General features: G+C 34.1%; 3 pseudogenes; 1 reads left to right on the forward strand and 2 right to left on the reverse strand.

Annotated features, from left to right (window-relative positions):
- The first annotated feature begins 943 nt into the window (after positions 1–943).
- Positions 944–7,101, forward strand: LOC120167537 (annotated as a pseudogene).
- A 3,933-nt stretch (positions 7,102–11,034) lies between these two features.
- LOC120167540 lies at positions 11,035–14,014 on the reverse strand (annotated as a pseudogene).
- Positions 14,015–14,467: 453 nt separating this feature from the next.
- LOC120167611 lies at positions 14,468–16,146 on the reverse strand (annotated as a pseudogene).
- Positions 16,147–18,106: the final 1,960 nt, after the last annotated feature.

The following is an 18,106-nucleotide window of genomic DNA, read 5'->3' on the forward strand; positions in this document are numbered from 1 at the left end:
ATCTTCTTGGCAAAGCCAGTTTGTTTTTTTTAAAATTATTTTAAAAGGTCTATTTGACGCAGAGAAATCCAGAAGAATCTGATTCCGATGTTGATTCAAATAATAATTAAGTAAAATTTATTAAATAAAATCAATTAGATGGTATATATATAAATTTAACTTTGAAATTTAATTTGATATTAAATTTATTTTTCTTCAATTAAACGTTTATATTTAATTTAATAATTTTTTAAACTCGAGTTCAGTGCATGAATTTGACTTAATTTTTTTTAAATTAGTACTTATAATAAATAATTTAAGTTGTAAAGTCAAATTTAGATATCTATTTAAACTAAAAAATAAATTTAAATATATAATTTTTTAAAAAAGAAAGTAGGACACTTGGACAACAAACTGAATTCAAATAGGCGTTAAAAAAAAGGTAGTTACACATTTAATATTATAATTATCATTTTTGTTTCATTTTAATCGTTTAACTATTTTTTGTTTTAAAATAATATATAATATTACGTTTTGGTTTCATTTGGTTATTCATTGTTAAAATACTAATAATGTTGCTGAAGTGATACCATTATGTAATGTCGCATCATTGTTATTTTTTTAAATATCACATCATCAATTTTCTTAATTTTTTAATGATGGGTGATTAAAATGAAACTAAAACATAATATTAGGTTATCTTTTGAAAAAAAAAGTTGAATGAACAAAACAGAATAAAAGTGATACCTGGATACTAAAGTGTAATTTACCCAAATACAGGACAAAATTGGGCTAAAGGCCTAAACTCTCCCAAAATAATGAAAAGGCAAAGGCCCATTGAGATTGCTTCGTTCTCCTACCCAAACTGCAACACTTTTGTCTACACGTTAAGCTTTATCTTTTTAAAGTTTTACGTTTAACACACAGCACAGAACCTGAGAAAAACAAAAGAAGAAAAGAAAATAAATAAATATTTTTTAAAATAAAAGGGGAAAAAACCTACACAAAGGAATCATAAAGGGGTGTATCGATTTATCTAAATTTGATCTTTTTGTTTCAAAGGTAACACTTTCCACCCATTAATTTCACTACCCCTTTTATCTCCCCCAATTCTTTCATGTTTAGGGTTTCCTTTACTCAAAATTGACAACTTTTTTTTTGTTGGTTAATCTTCTGTTTTCCTAATTGCTCAAGTGTTTTTAATTCTATAAAATTTTCATGAATTTGGTTATCTTAAGCTCACTGTTTTTGAGTATTCGGTTAATTTTCTGAGCAAAAAGCTCTGTTTTATATAGGGAAATGAAGCAGAGAATTTAGCTTTATTGCTTCTTCTAAAAAAAAAGCTTCAATTGGTCTATTTTTATTGATTAGGTTTATCACTACCGGAAGCTTTTGCCCCATTTTTTTTTTGGCATTTTATGTTAGGTAGAACTTAGAAGGTTATTAGTTTGATCTTATTGGCGATATTTTGCATGTTTATGGACATGGATTTATAGGAAAATGCTTTTTCCTTTTGCAGATTTTCGATGATTGGGCTAATTATTATGTCTGTTTTTGAATATGGGGTGTTTGGAGTAATGGGTATTTCTTATCTAATGGCATTTGTTTAGAGCTCTTGTTTGTTTTGTTGGTTCTTCAAGCTTATTCTGTTATTATTACCTATTTAGTTTTGTATTGGGATGGTTTACAGGTATTTTATGGTTTTTCTTTTGCTCAGCGATATGCATGGTAAGAATTTAGGTTTCAAAGGAAAAATGATATATTTATTTGTTGGGATTTTGACTATTCTGCTAGTTATAGGGTTGGTTTCTGGATTTTAGTGTATGTGGCATAATTGGTACAGTTATTTAGTGGGATTTTTCAGGATTCCTTATTGTTTCATTGTTTATTAATTAAGCTTGTACTGAAATTATAATCCGTTCAATTTATTTGTGATTGATTTATAGCGGTTTTAGATGTAAAGTATGCTTTGTTTCTAAAGTAATTGAAATTCTGTTTTAATCAGATATTTGATTTGATATACATTCCAAAGCAGTTCGTGGTTGGATAATGGCTGTGCCTGTTGAGGCTCCTGCCAAGCATGTTTTCGATTTTGATGACGAAGATGATGATGGGCCTGTAGTGTTCAAGAGGAATAATACCTCGTCCTCTAAGCAAAATCAGTTAAACTCGGAAGCAAAGAAGGTCTCTTCTCAAAGGTCCGATGGACAACCTGGGAGGCAGGCCTCTGATGCACAAGCTCCCAATGGTCAAAGTTCCAGTTCCCAGAAAAAGCCCATCCCACCTTCTAAGTCACCTCCTGTGAGATCACCTATTTTGAGCCCAAAATCATCAAATTCATCTGTGATGGCATCACCAGCGAGGTCATCAGTAGTGAATTCTAAGGCATCGACTTCACTAAATGATCAATCAAAGCAAGAAACAAAGCAGCATAAGTTTACTGCTGTAAAGGAAGAGAAAAGACCAATTAAAACCACTGAACCAGACAGTGACGATGACGATGATTCACAACCTTTGAGTGCAAGGCTTAAGGGGATCTCAATCCAAGGCAACAAAGGGGCAAGTACTTCAACTCCTATCCTATCACAGCGATGTGTACCAAAGATTGAGATGAAAGGATCTGTTGAAGATCCTGATGACGAAGCTCCTTTGTCTTCGAGGTTCAAAATGAAGTCGGATGCAGGGACATCAAGTAGTAAGCCATATGAATCTCATGAGAAGAAATCTCTGGCTTCTAAAATACAGCAGAATGGTTCTATCATGAAGTACAAGCAGCAAAAGTTTTCTTTGTTGCCAGATAAGAGACCTCTTGATAAGGGCAATTCATTAGATCAGTCTCGTGCTAAAAAGCCGAAGATTTCAGATACACCTACAACAATGAAATCCAAGCAAGTCACAGTGAAAGCTGAAAAGATGATGATGACCATATTCCAATTTCCCAGCGGATAAAAAGTCAGTTTCATCTGACAGTAAAACATTGTCAATGAAGCAAAAAGCGACCAAAGTTGTCTCTTCCTCATTTAAAAAGACAAATAAAAAGTCAAAGAAAGAGATGAGAAATTCTAAATATAGCAAGTCAACAAAGCTGTCACCTAGTTCAGGTGATGGTCAGAAAAAATGGAGTACCTTGGTTCATAGTGGTGTGATATTCCCACCTCCATACAAGCCTCATGGGGCTAAGATGTTGTACGATGGACGACCAGTTGATCTAACTCCTGAACAAGAGGAGGTCTCTCTCTCTCTCTCTCTCCATCCATCTATCTATAGTGTTATATGTTGTTGAGTTATCATGTTTTTCTGTGGACCGATTTCGTTAACGATATTGCAGTTTGATGAAAGTTCAAAGTTCTCATTTGACTTTCTGCTGGATATTTTAACATGATATGTTCATTCTGCAGGTGGCAACAATGTTTGCTGTAATGAAAGATACAGATTACATGAGTAAACCACAGTTCAAGAAGAATTTCTGGGAGGACTGGAGTAAGATTCTGGGAAAAAACCATATCATTAAGGGCTTGGACAAATGTGATTTCACTCCAATATACGAGTGGCATTTGGAGGAGAAAGAGAAGAAGAAGCAAATGAGTTCTGAAGTGAGTTGGTTCAAAATAAGTTTTGGCTTCAACATACTAAGGGTTTTTGTACTACATCCATATTAGAACCTGCATATTTATTTGCTTCATGTTCCTTCAAAGTAAACTATGAATAATGCTATTTTATAACCGTTAAGCATTGTTGCTTTTTGCAGGAGAAGAAGGTTTTGAAAGAAGAAAAGTTGAAGCAGGAGGAGAAATATATGTGGGCTATTGTTGATGGTGTCAAAGAGAAGGTGAAGATTTAGTTTCAGTGTAGAATTCAACTTATTCCTTTCAAAACTTCTTTACATGGATTTATTTAATTTGTTTTTGCTTATCCTCATTCTACCCTGTTTTTGGAAAATAATATTGATATGCAACTTTTCTTCCTCCTTGTCCATCAATCTCAGCGAAATTTACAAATAAAAAATGAATAGCTTTCTTTTGATTTATTGGTCGCTTTTCTTTTTCTAATTCAGATGATTGCTATAATTGCAGGTAGGAAATTTCAGAGTTGAACCACCGGGGCTTTTCCGAGGCCGAGGAGAACATCCAAAGGTATTGGGGACATGCTTGACAACTTCAATGATGTAGAGAACTTTATGCTTTATTCTGATAGTTCAATTTATGGGATTCTTATATTACGCTCTTCCAATTCATCGTTGTTTATCAGATGGGAAAATTGAAAAGACGTATTCGTCCATGTGACATTACCATTAATATCGGAAAGGATGCCCCAATTCCGGAATGCCCAATCCCTGGTGAAAGGTGAAGACTTAAGAGACAGAGATAGAGTGTGTTAATTTTCTAATATATATGAAAAGATTGGAAATTATTAACTTTGGGCTTTTGTTTGATTGACAGATGGAAAGATATAAAACACGACAATACTGTTACATGGTTAGCTTTCTGGAATGATCCCATTAATCCGAAAGAATTCAAATATGTATTTTTGGCAGCTAGTAGTTCTTTGAAGGGGCAAAGTGACAAGGAGAAATATGAGAAAGCAAGGCTGCTGAAGGTAATAACCAATGTGATGGTACTTTTAGTTTTTATTTACTGAACCATCTATAAATGGATATCTGTGCTTTAAATGCAGGATTATATCAAGAACATCAGAGCAGCGTATACTAAAAATTTTACAGCGAAAGATGTTACAAAGAGACAAATAGCAGTTGCTACATATCTTATTGATAAATTAGCTCTCAGGGCGGGTAATGAGAAGGTATATCATGTCTGCCATGAACAATCCATTTTCTGCTTCTTTTGACTTGTATGCAAGTACATTAACTGCGGATAGGAGTGAACTTAGTGGAGGAAATAAAAGGTCTGACCTGATTTTTCCATATGCAGGATGATGATGAAGCTGATACTGTTGGTTGCTGCACGCTTAAAGTGGGAAATGTGGAATGTATTCCTCCTAATAAGTTGAAGGTAAGGACAGATTATGCACTAAGAAGAGATATTCAGTATTTCATTGCTAACTTGTTGGAATGAGCCTAATTTTTGTAAGACTTCACATGTTAAAACTGTTTAGTTTTGGTTAATATGCAGTTTATATTAGGCTTGGAAATTGTTGTTTGTTGAATTCTATTGCAGATAGTCATTTACCTGCTAGCTGATATTAATGTTCAACATTTTTTGTTTTTGTTTTGACATTTAGTTTGACTTCCTTGGTAAAGATTCAATTCAGTATGTGAATACGGTAGAGGTTGAGCTTCCTGTGTACAAGGCAATTGGACAGTTTCAAACTGGTGAGTTTGATCACCCGTGGTTAAAATTCATACGTGTATGATATCACCTGAGCTAAAGAGTGTGATCTTTACTTTATGCAGGGAAAAGCAAAACTGATGATCTTTTTGATGAGCTCGATACGAGTAAACTAAATGCTCATTTGAAGGAACTCATGCCTGGTCTGACAGCAAAAGTTTTCCGTACCTATAATGCTTCCATTACATTGGATGATATGGTATGTTATACACACATTTTACTCTATTATGCATGTGTGCCTATCCTAGATGTGAGATATATATTGGACCATGATGCTTATAGGGATATATAAAGGATTTATGAGAGCTTTCAATGTAGTAGGCAAACACCTTTACTGATAGCATACCATTGTGGTTTTATAGTGTAAATTTTTATACAGTTTTCCTATTTGACTCTGTTTGTTTGAAATGAAAGTTAAATAAAGAAACCAAAGGTGGGGATGTGGCAGAAAAAGTAGTGATTTATCAACGAGCAAACAAAGAGGTAAGGGATGTTTCTGGCTAGATGCTAAGCTGAGGAAGTTATCTAGTTTAACTTTTTGGTTTCTAGAATTTTGATTATTCTTGCTGCAGGTTGCAATCATTTGTAATCATCAACGTAGTATCTCAAAATCTCATAGTGCACAGATGTCGAGGTTGACCGAGAAAATAACAGAACTCAAGGTAATTACTCTTCTAGAAATTTTCTTGGAAAACTTCCAAATCTTTACATGTATATTGAGTGTCATATTCCCATCCCTCTGGGAATATAACTGACATGAGTGTTGCCAGTACTTAAAGAAAAATTGTCGGAGTAACACAGGCACATAAGATTTTTTTCCTCGGTGTTTTCAAGTTGAAACATTTTCTTCTGAGAATTGGTGCTTTTCCATTTTAACCATTGGGCTGACATTTTTCTATTTCTTGTAGGGGGTTCTAAAAGAGCTAAAAACTGATTTGGATAGAGCTAAGAAAGGGAAGCCGCCATTGAAGGATGCTGACGGGAAGCAGAAGAGAAACTTAACCCCCGAAGCGTATGATAGCTCATTCGCTTTTTCTTAAGCCTTCCATACAAAATTTTGATTACCAACTCTTTCATTGATTCGTGTTCGATGCAGGATAGAGAAAAAGATTGCACAAACAAATGCAAAAATCGAGAAGATGGAACGGGACATACAAACTAAAGAGGATCTGAAAACTGTGGCATTGGGAACATCGAAAATCAATTACCTTGACCCTAGGATCACGGTTGCATGGTGCAAGCGACATGAAGTTCCCATCGAGAAGGTAAACCATATCCAATTCTTACTATTGGAATGACACATTATTCAATCGAGGTTCATTTGGCTCTTTTATGTTGCTTCACAGATTTTCAACAAGTCTCTTCTGGCAAAGTTTGCTTGGGCTATGGATGTGGATACGGATTTCAGATTCTGATAATCTGTAGCGATTACCAGGTTGGTGCTGTTAAATTCTTACTCCGACCTACCGGCGGCCCGCAAGGAAAAGATGAACAACCGAAAGGCCCTCATCTTGAATCATCGTCCATTTTTCCATTAAAGTAAACATTTTTTCTCTCGGTTTTAGCAGAAAATTCATGTTACATGTCTATCTAATCAAATCTAATCAGAAGGCTGGTTGGCCTAGTTCTTTTTACATCTCCTCATGCTGTTCCATCTTAAAAGAAATTGTTTGCTTTTAACTTTTGAACATTTCTTACTAACTGTCAAATGTTGGACTCGAGATACATTCAAGAGTGGTTCATAAACTGAGTTAATTTTGTACTTTTCCTCACCGAGTTAGTTTACCATTTTCCCGTTGAAAATTCTGCATATGTTGTTTTCGGTGCAATAAAGATGTTAATGTTAAAGATAACATACTGTCCTAAGAAAACAAAACTGGAATCATCCTAATCAGGGTGGATCGAAGGGGGAGAGGGCGGGTGAGGGCGATTGCTTTTCATAAAAATTTTAAATTAATATATATTTCAGATATTTTATTTATATTTTCAATTAAAAATAAATCCTTTCCTCCATGATCCTAATGGATAGAAACATTATTCAACAACCCTTTTTAATTTTAAAATGAAGTATATGACTTTTATCCTAAAAGTGATTTATTAAATTATCCATTTAAATATTTCATTAATTTTTGACATTATTTTATAATGATACGTTAATATTACTGTTAATTTTTAAAGATAAGTGATCAATATGTAACAAAAAGAAATTGAATAATAATTAATTTTTAAAGATAAGAGCGCGACCAAAATAAATGAGTGATAAAAATAAAATAAGTGAGTGATAAAAATAAAAACTAAATAACAAGTGAGTGACTAAATTAACAATTTATCCACTTTTGGCATGGGGTGAACCAAGGCATAGGTAGGCTTAGATACGTCCCTGTATCCATGGGCAGTTGCATGATATGAAAGCGCTTTTTAAAGTAGGAGGTGACTGTCGTAAGACAGATTATTTATTTCTTGGATATTTTGGGTTTTACTGTGTGGAGACCTTTCTGCTTCTGTTAGCCTTGAAGGTAAACTATCTTATATATATTCTAAAGGTGCGTTTAAAGTTCCTTTTTTTTGGTAATCATCAGGTGAGATATCCAGATCTCATTGGAGGGAACCATGAAAGTCATCAAATCACACAGGTTAAACAAATTTATTTGGTTGCTCTATTAGATTATTGTGTTTCTTCAAGGTATTGAATCACTGTCATATCTTATCAGGTATATGGATTCTATGACGAATGTCTTCGTAAATATTTGAAGATACTGCACCGACATATTCGATTATTAAGGTTTTCGAGTTTCTCATTATTAGAAAATATAAATTACCAACGACATCTGTAGACTGTAGATTGTAGGGCCAATGATGTTTTAGATTGTCAAGGGCCATTTTAAGTTTTGCATAAACAAGTCTTTGTCTGATGATCTTTTATGCTGTTGATTGTATGTTGTCTTGTCGTGCACATCAGTTAGATGTTCGACAACCAGATAGTTACAGTCTGGTGGTCAGCTCCCAATTACTGTTGCAGGTAAATGATTAACTCAAGAGTTTCTCTTCCATTACGTCATAGCTTAATAGTTGGTCCTTGCCCGTCTTGCAAATGTGGTAATGTTGCTGCAATTCTATAGCTGGATGAGAATCTTAACAAGAACTTGTGTTAAAAGGAACAGTTTGTATCACAAATAAAATAATCAAAATTGGAAAAATAAGTAAATAAATAAAATCAATTTTATATTTTTCGGATAAAATAATTATAATTAAAAGAGAAAAGAATCAGTTTTTTAATTTTGGTTAAAATATAAGATTGATCACTTTCATTTAATATTTATATTTTTTCCTCATCAAATTTTAAAAGAGTTAATTTTTTTTCACCGTATTTTCATTTTATTAAGATGTGGTTGCTTGAGGTTAACTGTGATTAGATCATTAATGAATTGTTGACTTGATGCGGTAAATAAATAAAATAATTTGCATGTGGATTAAGTTTAGAAAAATAGTGAAACAAAATCTGTCCACAATTAACCTAGCCCTTTGTTGAAATCTCTAAAATAAGATCCTTGTCAACTTTTGCAACCCTTCTTCTAAATCCCTATTAGCTTAAAACCCTTTCATAAAGAAGAAGAAGAAGAAGACATCGATTAAAAAAAAGAAAAAGGAAAAAAATTATAGAAGCAAGCAACATAATACCCATTAGTCGTTGTAGAGAACAAGTTGAAATCCTCACTGCTTAGACTGATGAGAACTCATATAGGATGTTCTTTGGATGTAAAAATTACGGAAATGAGAGCAAGACTTGTTGCTGATTTTTTATTTGGTATGATACTCTTCTCACCCCTCATTCAAGAGTAGTTATTGTTGGACTCGTAAAGAAATTGAAGAAAATCAAGAGGACGAGATTGTTAGAACAAATTTATTGACTGTGTCTGTTAGTTTTATGTGTGATGATTGTGTGAGTTATGAAGTAATGTAAACTTAACTACCTTAAACATATGTTTTTTGTGTGATTGTGGTGGAGATTTAAGATTTTTAAGACATGTTAGTTGATTTAGGAAACTTTTCAACTTCCTCCTCTTTGTGATAATTCGGAGGTCTCCTACGAAAGATGTTCTCAACCTGGTGTTGGGGACAGCCTATTATCTTACTTCCCACTTACCCCATTACATATGAGAACAAGAGTCAACCATTCATAAATAAATTGAAGAAAATCAAGAGGACGGGATTGTTAGAACAAATTTATTGACTGTGTCTGTTAGTTTTATGTGTGATGATTGTGTGAGTTATGAAGTAATGTAAACTTAACTACCTTAAACATATGTTTTTTGTGTGATTGTGGTGGAGATTTAAGATTTTTAAGACATGTTAGTTGATTTAGGAAACTTTTCAACTTCCTCCTCCTTTGTGATAATTTTTCCCCATAGATTTTGTTCGAACGACCCCTGTAATTAAAATATACTTATCTTTAACCTCTAAAATTGATTACATAAAAGAAGATAGAATGATGTTAATTACTAATTAAATAAATAAAAATGAATAAAATAATTATTTAAATTAAAATTACTAATTTTACCCTGTGAAAGTAAAATACTCAAAGATTACTGTTTTTTAATCAAATCTAATGATGTGGCCGAGGGTTGTCTTTTAAATAAGAAGTGATTGAATAGAGTAATAATTTTCTTTATTACTTTCATCAATTAAATTTAGCTTATAAGACGACTTATCTTTCACTAAAAATCTTAAGAAATAAACAAGAAAATAAAAAAATGATTTCGACCAACTTTGTGGACTAGTACATAGATCGACTTTTTTAATGTAACAAACATAAAAATTTATTTTAAAAGATAATTTTTCTTATTTGATCAAAATAATTTTTTCCAGAAAATGTGTAAAAATAAAAGAAATAAACTTATAAATGAGTTGATCTTAGACATGTGAGCTTGTATAGGCCATAGTTCTATCAATTAACGTGACGACTATATCAGCAAGTATATATTATTATAGTCTTAAATTGGTATTTTTTCAGCTCAAATAAATTTGCATTTTATTATTTTTTAAAAGTTATTTCTTTTTAAATTTAACCATGATCATTTTAAATATTTTAAACAATTAAATTTTACAAAATATATATTTTAAAAATCATATCTAACGTTTAATTTGTATTTCATTTTAGTACCTGTGCTATTAAAAGGTTAACAATAATATTGAGATGTCAATATAAAATAATGTCGTATTATCACTGAAAAGAATAAAAAATGTCATATCAACCGATCTGTTAATTGTTTAATGGAACGGTACTGAATTAAAACCTTAACTAAACGTTAAGTATCATTTTGTAAAAAAAAAGTTTAAATCCCAAAACAGAACAGAAGTAATAATTTAGATACTAAACTCATAATTTACTCAAAAAATTAATGAGGGAGATACTTGCACGTTTATTGAAATCACGGACTATTACAAAATAGTATTTCTTTATATACTTTTTAATTATTTCAACTTTATCGAAATTCTAGTCTATAAAATATTTAATTTTAAATATATTAATTTAAAAAACTAAATGTTTATTTCATAAAATTTATATTTTAATTATATGTCTTATTGCTTTCTCACTAGAAATAAAATTGGATGAAAAAGTAAAATCCGAAAGAAAAAAATCTCTTTTAAAAACATGGAATCTCAAATGAAAAATTAAAGTAAAGAGTTGTTTATAATTTCCCCACTCTGAACTGAAAAAAAAACTCTACAAATCAAGCCATATGATTCTAAAGAACATTGGTAACAAACTTTGACTGGCTGACGGATTAGTCAGCAATTCAAGTGATTTCTTTAAGTGCTCTACGGCAGTCGACACATCGTCAAATGCTAAGGCACCAACTGCGAACCGAGCTGCCTTGTGTGCAGCGGTGATTTTCTCAGGTGGTGGTTGCCAATTGCTGTCGTATTGGTATTTTTGGGTAGGAGTTGGTGAAGGTTCCGAGATTTTCGCGTTTCTGCCACTCGAAGAGTATTGAACTGTTGACGGATTGCCACTCGAAGAGTATTGAACTGTTGACGGATAGCTTGTCGTTGGAGGATCTGACTGGGGACCGTAAGGAGTGTCGGAGCCTTGATGGAAAGAAGGATGGTGAGACGAGGCTGAAGGTAAACTACTCTCTGAGAAACTTGGATATGACTGCAAATTAGGGTATGAATAAGAGGGAGCTTCATGGGATGGGTAACTAACTGGCAAATGTGGTTGCTGATCTTGTTGATAGGGTTGATAGTTGTATAATTGAGGGTATGTGGGATTTTCAGATCTATTTCCAGGAAATGATGTATGGAAGTCTTCTTGTTGGGGCTCTTGCGGGTAGGATTGATCGTGAGAAGGGTAACCGGCAGAAGGAAATGAATGAGGTGACAGTGAAATATTTGACGAATGTTGGCCATCGATATTATCATGGAACTGAGATGATGGTGGAATATTAGTATGATGCTGGTTATTTGCTTCATGGAACTGAGGTGATGGATCGGAACTTTGTTGAGGACTGGTAACTGCGGGTTATTGTGGCCCGAGATCCTACAAGGACAAAATAGATCAAGATTATCGAGAATTTGACATTCTGTTTAGAAACATACTAAAGCAGTGTTCTGATTAGAAACATATATATGCATCATGAGGTGTACTCGATGGAACCGACAAATCTTCATCACCATTAGGAGGGCCAGGTACGGGCTTCCTTCCTTCTTTTAGAGCTCTCCTAATATCCGCAGCTTTCCACACCGCATACTTCTGTTTCTGCTCAAGCTGTAGAAGAAAACAAAAATGTTTGAAACCAAAATAGCACCAATAATATGTTATAGTACAAGTCATAGCCAGCATTCAATCAACATTAGAAGCACAAACTCTAAATCCAGTTATAACAATTACAAATCAGAGACTCACATCAGGCTGAAGAGGACCGAACTGGTTTATAATATCGAAGAAAATGCTGGCAGCGTAAAATGTCTTTGCTGTATTCCTATACCAGCAGAAAATGTTAGTCTCAACGCACTTTATCAAACTACTAAACTACAGTAAAAGGATTGAATGTTGTAACTGAAAGTAAATTTTATAATTTAGAAGGTACCAACGGTATACAAACAACAAACTGCAAACAAGCAATTTAGCTCATCAAAAGAGCTGATTTTCACAAGTTCTTTATCCCAACAAAATGGTAAACCTCAAAGGCACGTCAACAAAATACAAATTAATATGAAAACCATATATATAATAAATGAATATTCACATACAAGTCTGCCCGTCCAGCACGATCTGGTTTGTCTGCCTTTGAAAAGACATTCAAGGCAAATCCCTCTAGATGCAAATTATCGTCAGGTCCCAACTTCACTGTTTTCTTATCCTGCAATGCATCAATAATGAGGAGAGATTTATAGTTTCCGTACAAAATTTATTTATCATACAACAACTAAAAGCTAGGAGAAACAATCCCATGGTGATGATCAATGCAAAGCTGGATGATTCTAGTTGAAAAGCTATTCATTCACACACGCACACAAAAAAGAGAGCAGGTATTTTTTTCTTTCCTCTGAAAGATAACATTAATTACAAATGAAGGAAGAACCTTTACACAATGTGAGGGGATTACAGGCAGCATAAACATGGAATAAAGTCAATGCTGCAAAGCGGATCCCACCGATCGATTTCTCACATTAAGATTATGCCACCAGACAAATTGGAACTAGCAACCTGGAGCCTCAGTACTAATGCAAAACAGCATGATAAGATCCCGCTAGAGGATCCAAAGTTAACACAATAGAGCTTGATGATGTAACCGAGTTTAGAAACTATGATAAATACATTACTTGCATGCGCTTAATGGGTTCAAAACAAAAGCACAAGCTAGGATTCTTGGAGGTGGTGTCAGCTTGGACAAGTTGGACCATAGAATCAAGATGATCAACTTCTTGCAAGTTGATAATGACGAGAATCCAAGACCATGTTGTGAGACAAAAGCCAGATTTTCATACCAGCCAATTTGGTTAGTTTCACATTATTAGCACCTTGCAAGAGATTGACCACAAAGGTTCCATGGTCTAACTTGTCCAAGCTGACACTCTCTCCAAGGATCCACAACAGCAAGGCTTGCATTATTTGTTAAATCATACTAACTCCAGCTTTCCTATTTGAACTAGTTGACACACTCAAGTCTTTATCATAATAGTTGAGCTAGACCCAATTGATTAAACAGTTATGTGACAAATACCAACATTCTAAAATCGAAGATTTTCATGTAAAATCACATGACTCAACCATAAACAAGACCTGATTCAACATTATCGATTAAGTTCTCCAATACAGTAAACTAGATCCAGAATATTAAACAGTTCAAATAAAAATACCCATAAATAAAATTTCAAATTCAGTTAATCATTAAAAAGAAGAAAAAAGACGAACCTTTTCAAGCTGATTCATGAGAGAAACAAGAAGAGAATTGGTGGTTTTGGTTCTCTCGCTATTGGGTATCTTCAATCCTTTTTCCATTGCATATAACCGACCTTTAAAAAAATCAAAGCATAAAAAAACGATCTATTTAAGTTCCACAAAATGATTCAAAAAGCATTGATTTTACAGTAATAAGCCACAAGAGGCTCGTGTTTTTGAAGTTCATCTGCTCTTTAAAGATACGGTAAGAGTAGCTTGGCTGGCTCGTTCTGGCTTGCCATCCCTTTTTCTTCCTCGGAGAGAATAAAAAAATGGAAGAGTTGCGTTGAGATTTTTCAAGATGTGATCGTTTTAGAAAATTAGAATTTAGACTCGACTTGAGTTGTGAAAAGTATAGGGGGTAATGTATGTACAAATCCTCGAACTACAGCCAAAATTTTAAAAACATTCTCATTGAATCCTCAAAACATTGTTATCACATCAATAAGAAATCTAGAGAGAGAAATGCAAAGTAAACAATATGAACTAAAAACCAACTTTCAAACGCCGAATATATTTTTTCTTAGTAATATGGGATAATTACATTGTAGTATATGTTCAAAAGATGTCATGATAAAATCCGAGACCTCTAAGGATAATAGTCATCTTTTTAACCAATGAAATCGTTTGGTTTATACACAAAAATCACATTATTAAGCTAGAAACAGTATATACTCTCCGGTCAGTAACTATATCCCTACAAACAACAGCTCTTGGATTCAAACCAATACTCTTTACAACAATCTGATCTGGTAATAACAAGACAAAGGGCTGTAAAATCTCTCATGGTGATGCCGGAGATGGACCTTTTGATAATTTTCTCCCTAGCAGCTTTGGGATCTATCTCTATATGAGCGGAGGCAAATATCTCCTCGAGCTCCACTTGCCTTTTGAAAGCTATTTCCTTCATTGACTGATTTAGAAATGTTGCATGTAACATGGTCGAATAATCTTCTTTCTTCCTCAGGGGTGTCCATCAAATTCCAAAGACCAATTAGCTAAGTTGCCAACTCCTGAATCTGTCAAAAGAGGAAAACCTTGACACTTAAATTTATTTGAACAAAAGTAAAAAGATTTTATAACCTCGGATATCTATATTAAGTATTAAAAATGACCCCATTAGGCCGAATATCGATTTGCAATAATGTAAGTAACAAGGCATCAAGAAGAGAAACCGGAAGTACATTTTCCATAGTTGCTATAAAAGACGAGGTACCTTATGAGGCCTCTTCTTTTTATCTTCATTTAAAGCTGAAACTGTCTTGATCAACCTCGATAGTGTGTCATTGCTTATGCTTTTTGACTGTACGCCAGTGGAGTCATCTAAGCTTGGATGAACTTCGGTTACAGTACAGAGATCATGTAGGGTGCCAACTAATTCGAGAACTTTACGAAGCTGATCACTCTACAATGCAATGAGAAGTTAGTGGAATTATTCATGTAAAACTAGATACATGGATAATCAAACATTTCAGCCAAAGAATTTACCTTCTCCTTTTGAAGTTATTTCAGCTCTACTTGATATTCATCCAACTTCTTCAGGGACAAGTCGGACTCATCCACTGCAGGAGCATCTGTCAGCTCACTGGCATTCCCGGCAATTTCCTCACATATCTTCTGAATCTGAGACTGTACATCAGAAAACTCTTTAACTCTCTCTCTCTCTCTCTTTTCCATAGCTGTTCGAGAGCTGGTGCTATAGCAGTGACTTGTTCCTTGATTGTTTCAGATGCCTTCTCTGGCTGTCATCAAACTCGAAGGAATAATATGATCTCTAGCTCATGGTTTGTTACAGTAAACTTATAAATACCTTCCCATCATCCATAGCAACTTCGAATATAAGGTAAAATTAAGTGATTAAGCCCCCTAGGGGGCCAAGTGCATCCCCATGGAAAAATTGTTAAATTTAGTTTAATGTGTTAAGGAAAAAAATAGCAAAATAGAACAAATGTGCACACCCATTATTTTTAAGAAAAAAATATAAAAAATTTGGACCCCTTTCCTAAGTTTCTGGATCCGCTGCTGGCACAATGCCAACTGAACTTTTGTCTCCGAGAACTGATACAAGAGTAGAAAGCTCGAGTTTGGCATCTGACAAGGTCTGAAGAAGTTATGCTCTCGATTTTTCAGCGAGCTTCACCTTCCTCTTGTAAACATCCAAGCACTCTTGCTCTATCTGCTGAAGCATCTTGTCCCTGTCTTCATCACTTTGACCGACTTCATCCCAGATTTCCTACATTCAATCGAATAACATTTTACCAGCTATATTTCTTACAAACAAGCAGGTACTAGAAACAAAGATTTTAACGAAGACAGCAAAGTTAGAAGCCATATTATCTGAAGTTTCTGCAGTAAAGAACCACTTGAAGCACACATGAAAAGAAGAAATCAAAGCTAGAAAGAGCATCTTACCAAACTAATGACATAGAAACCTAGCAGCAGAAGTCACAAACACATGTAATAATGGCAATAAAAACTAGAAATTCAAAAAGTACAAATACATCATTTACAATGGATCGGCATGTTGAAACAATATAAAAGAACCTCAAAGGCATAAACCATGTAAGATGCTACTATGGCATTTAGCAAACAAACTATAAAATGCCTGTAAATGCTTTCCTCTAACGAGAACTGGAATACGCTGAGTAACTAAAAGTATTATTTAACTCGGGTAAACTAGAAAAGAAGTTAAAGGTGTTGCGGAAGACGGCTATCGGATAGAGTAAAATCGCAACTGATAATTTGAGAAAATAAAAATGAAGATAAAAGAGACACAAAATTTACGTGAAAAACCCCTAAAAATTTAAGGTAAAAACCACGGGCAACGGTAGAAGAATTTCACTATGAGAAAATAGGAATTACAACCTCTATCGATCTACCAAGGAGAAAACAATGATAATTCTCTCAAGATAAAAAGGAGAAAACAACTCTCAAGAAACTCTCTAAAATCTCTCTAGTATTGGAAGAAAGTTAAAATGCTTTGGGATGATCTTGAAGCTAAATGAGCTAGGGTATTTATAGTTGAAACTTAAGGACTAATCTTATAAATACCCTAAAGTCTAGGGACTAAAGTTTGTGATTTTATCATTTTTGTTTTCAACAAAAACTGCCGTAATAATTTTGTTTGACAATTGCACCATAATTTTTCAACAATTTGGCAGCAAACTTTGAATCAAATTCAACCGCCTCATGCCGCCCCATTTAATGCTTTGATTTTTCAACAATCTCTCACTTGAAGATTTGATTTGAACAATCATATCTTCACACCATTCTTTCTACCTTGTACCTTCATGTTGCTTACGTTTCTGACAGGCCACAGGAGGATTGACACCACATAAATTTATCAGCATTGATCGCTTTCGTCATGAAATCTGCTACGTTGTCTTTGGTATGGATCTTCTGCATATCTACTGTCCCTTCTTCCACCTTTTCACGAATGAAGTGGTACTGAACTCGTATGTGCTTTGTCCTTGAATGAAATGATGGATTCCTTGCTAGATGCAAGGCGCTTTGACTGTCACAAAACAGAGATACATACTCTTGATTGTGCCCAAGCTCCTCCAATAGCATCTTCAACCAAATTGTTTCTTTACTGGCTTGTGTAGCTGCTACATATTCTGCTTCTGTTGTGGATGTAGCCACAACTGACTGCAATTTTGAAACCCAGCTTACAGCTCCACCAGCAACTTTGAACACATATCCTGTAGTAGATTTGATTTTATCCAAATCCCCTGCATAGTCAGAATCAACATACCCATTGATAAGTAAGTTTGATCCTTCGTAACATAATGCAACATTTGAGGTCCCTTTGATGTATCTTAGGATCATCTTTACTGTATTCTAATGCTCTTTGCCTGGATTCGCCATGTACGGACTAACCACTCCCACTGCTTGTGCAATGTCTGGTCTTGTGCATATCATAGCGAACATTAAGCTTCCCACTGCTGATGCATACGGTACTCGAGACATCTCCATCCTCTCTTTTTCACTGCTAGGATTCATACTGGAGGATAATTTGAAGTTAATAGGAAGAGGGGTAGAAATTGACTTACAATCTTGCATGCTAAATCGTGACAAGATTTTCTTCAAGTAATTCTTTTGTGAAAGCCAAATCTTCCTATTACTTCTGTCTCGGTGAATTTGCATCCCTAGAATCTTATTTGCTGATCCCAAGTCCTTCATTTCAAATTCCCTAGCCAATTGTGCCTTCAATTCTTCAATATGATCTTTGTTGGGTCCTGCAGCCAACATGTCATCCACATACAACAACAATATAACAAAATCGTTATCACCAGACCTCTTGAAATAAGCACAAGGGTCTGCATTAAGTCTGTTG

Source organism: Hibiscus syriacus, unplaced genomic scaffold (genome assembly GCF_006381635.1).
Source record: "Hibiscus syriacus cultivar Baekdansim isolate YM2019G1 unplaced genomic scaffold, ASM638163v2 tig00111689_pilon, whole genome shotgun sequence".
Lineage (NCBI taxonomy): Eukaryota > Viridiplantae > Streptophyta > Magnoliopsida > Malvales > Malvaceae > Hibiscus > Hibiscus syriacus.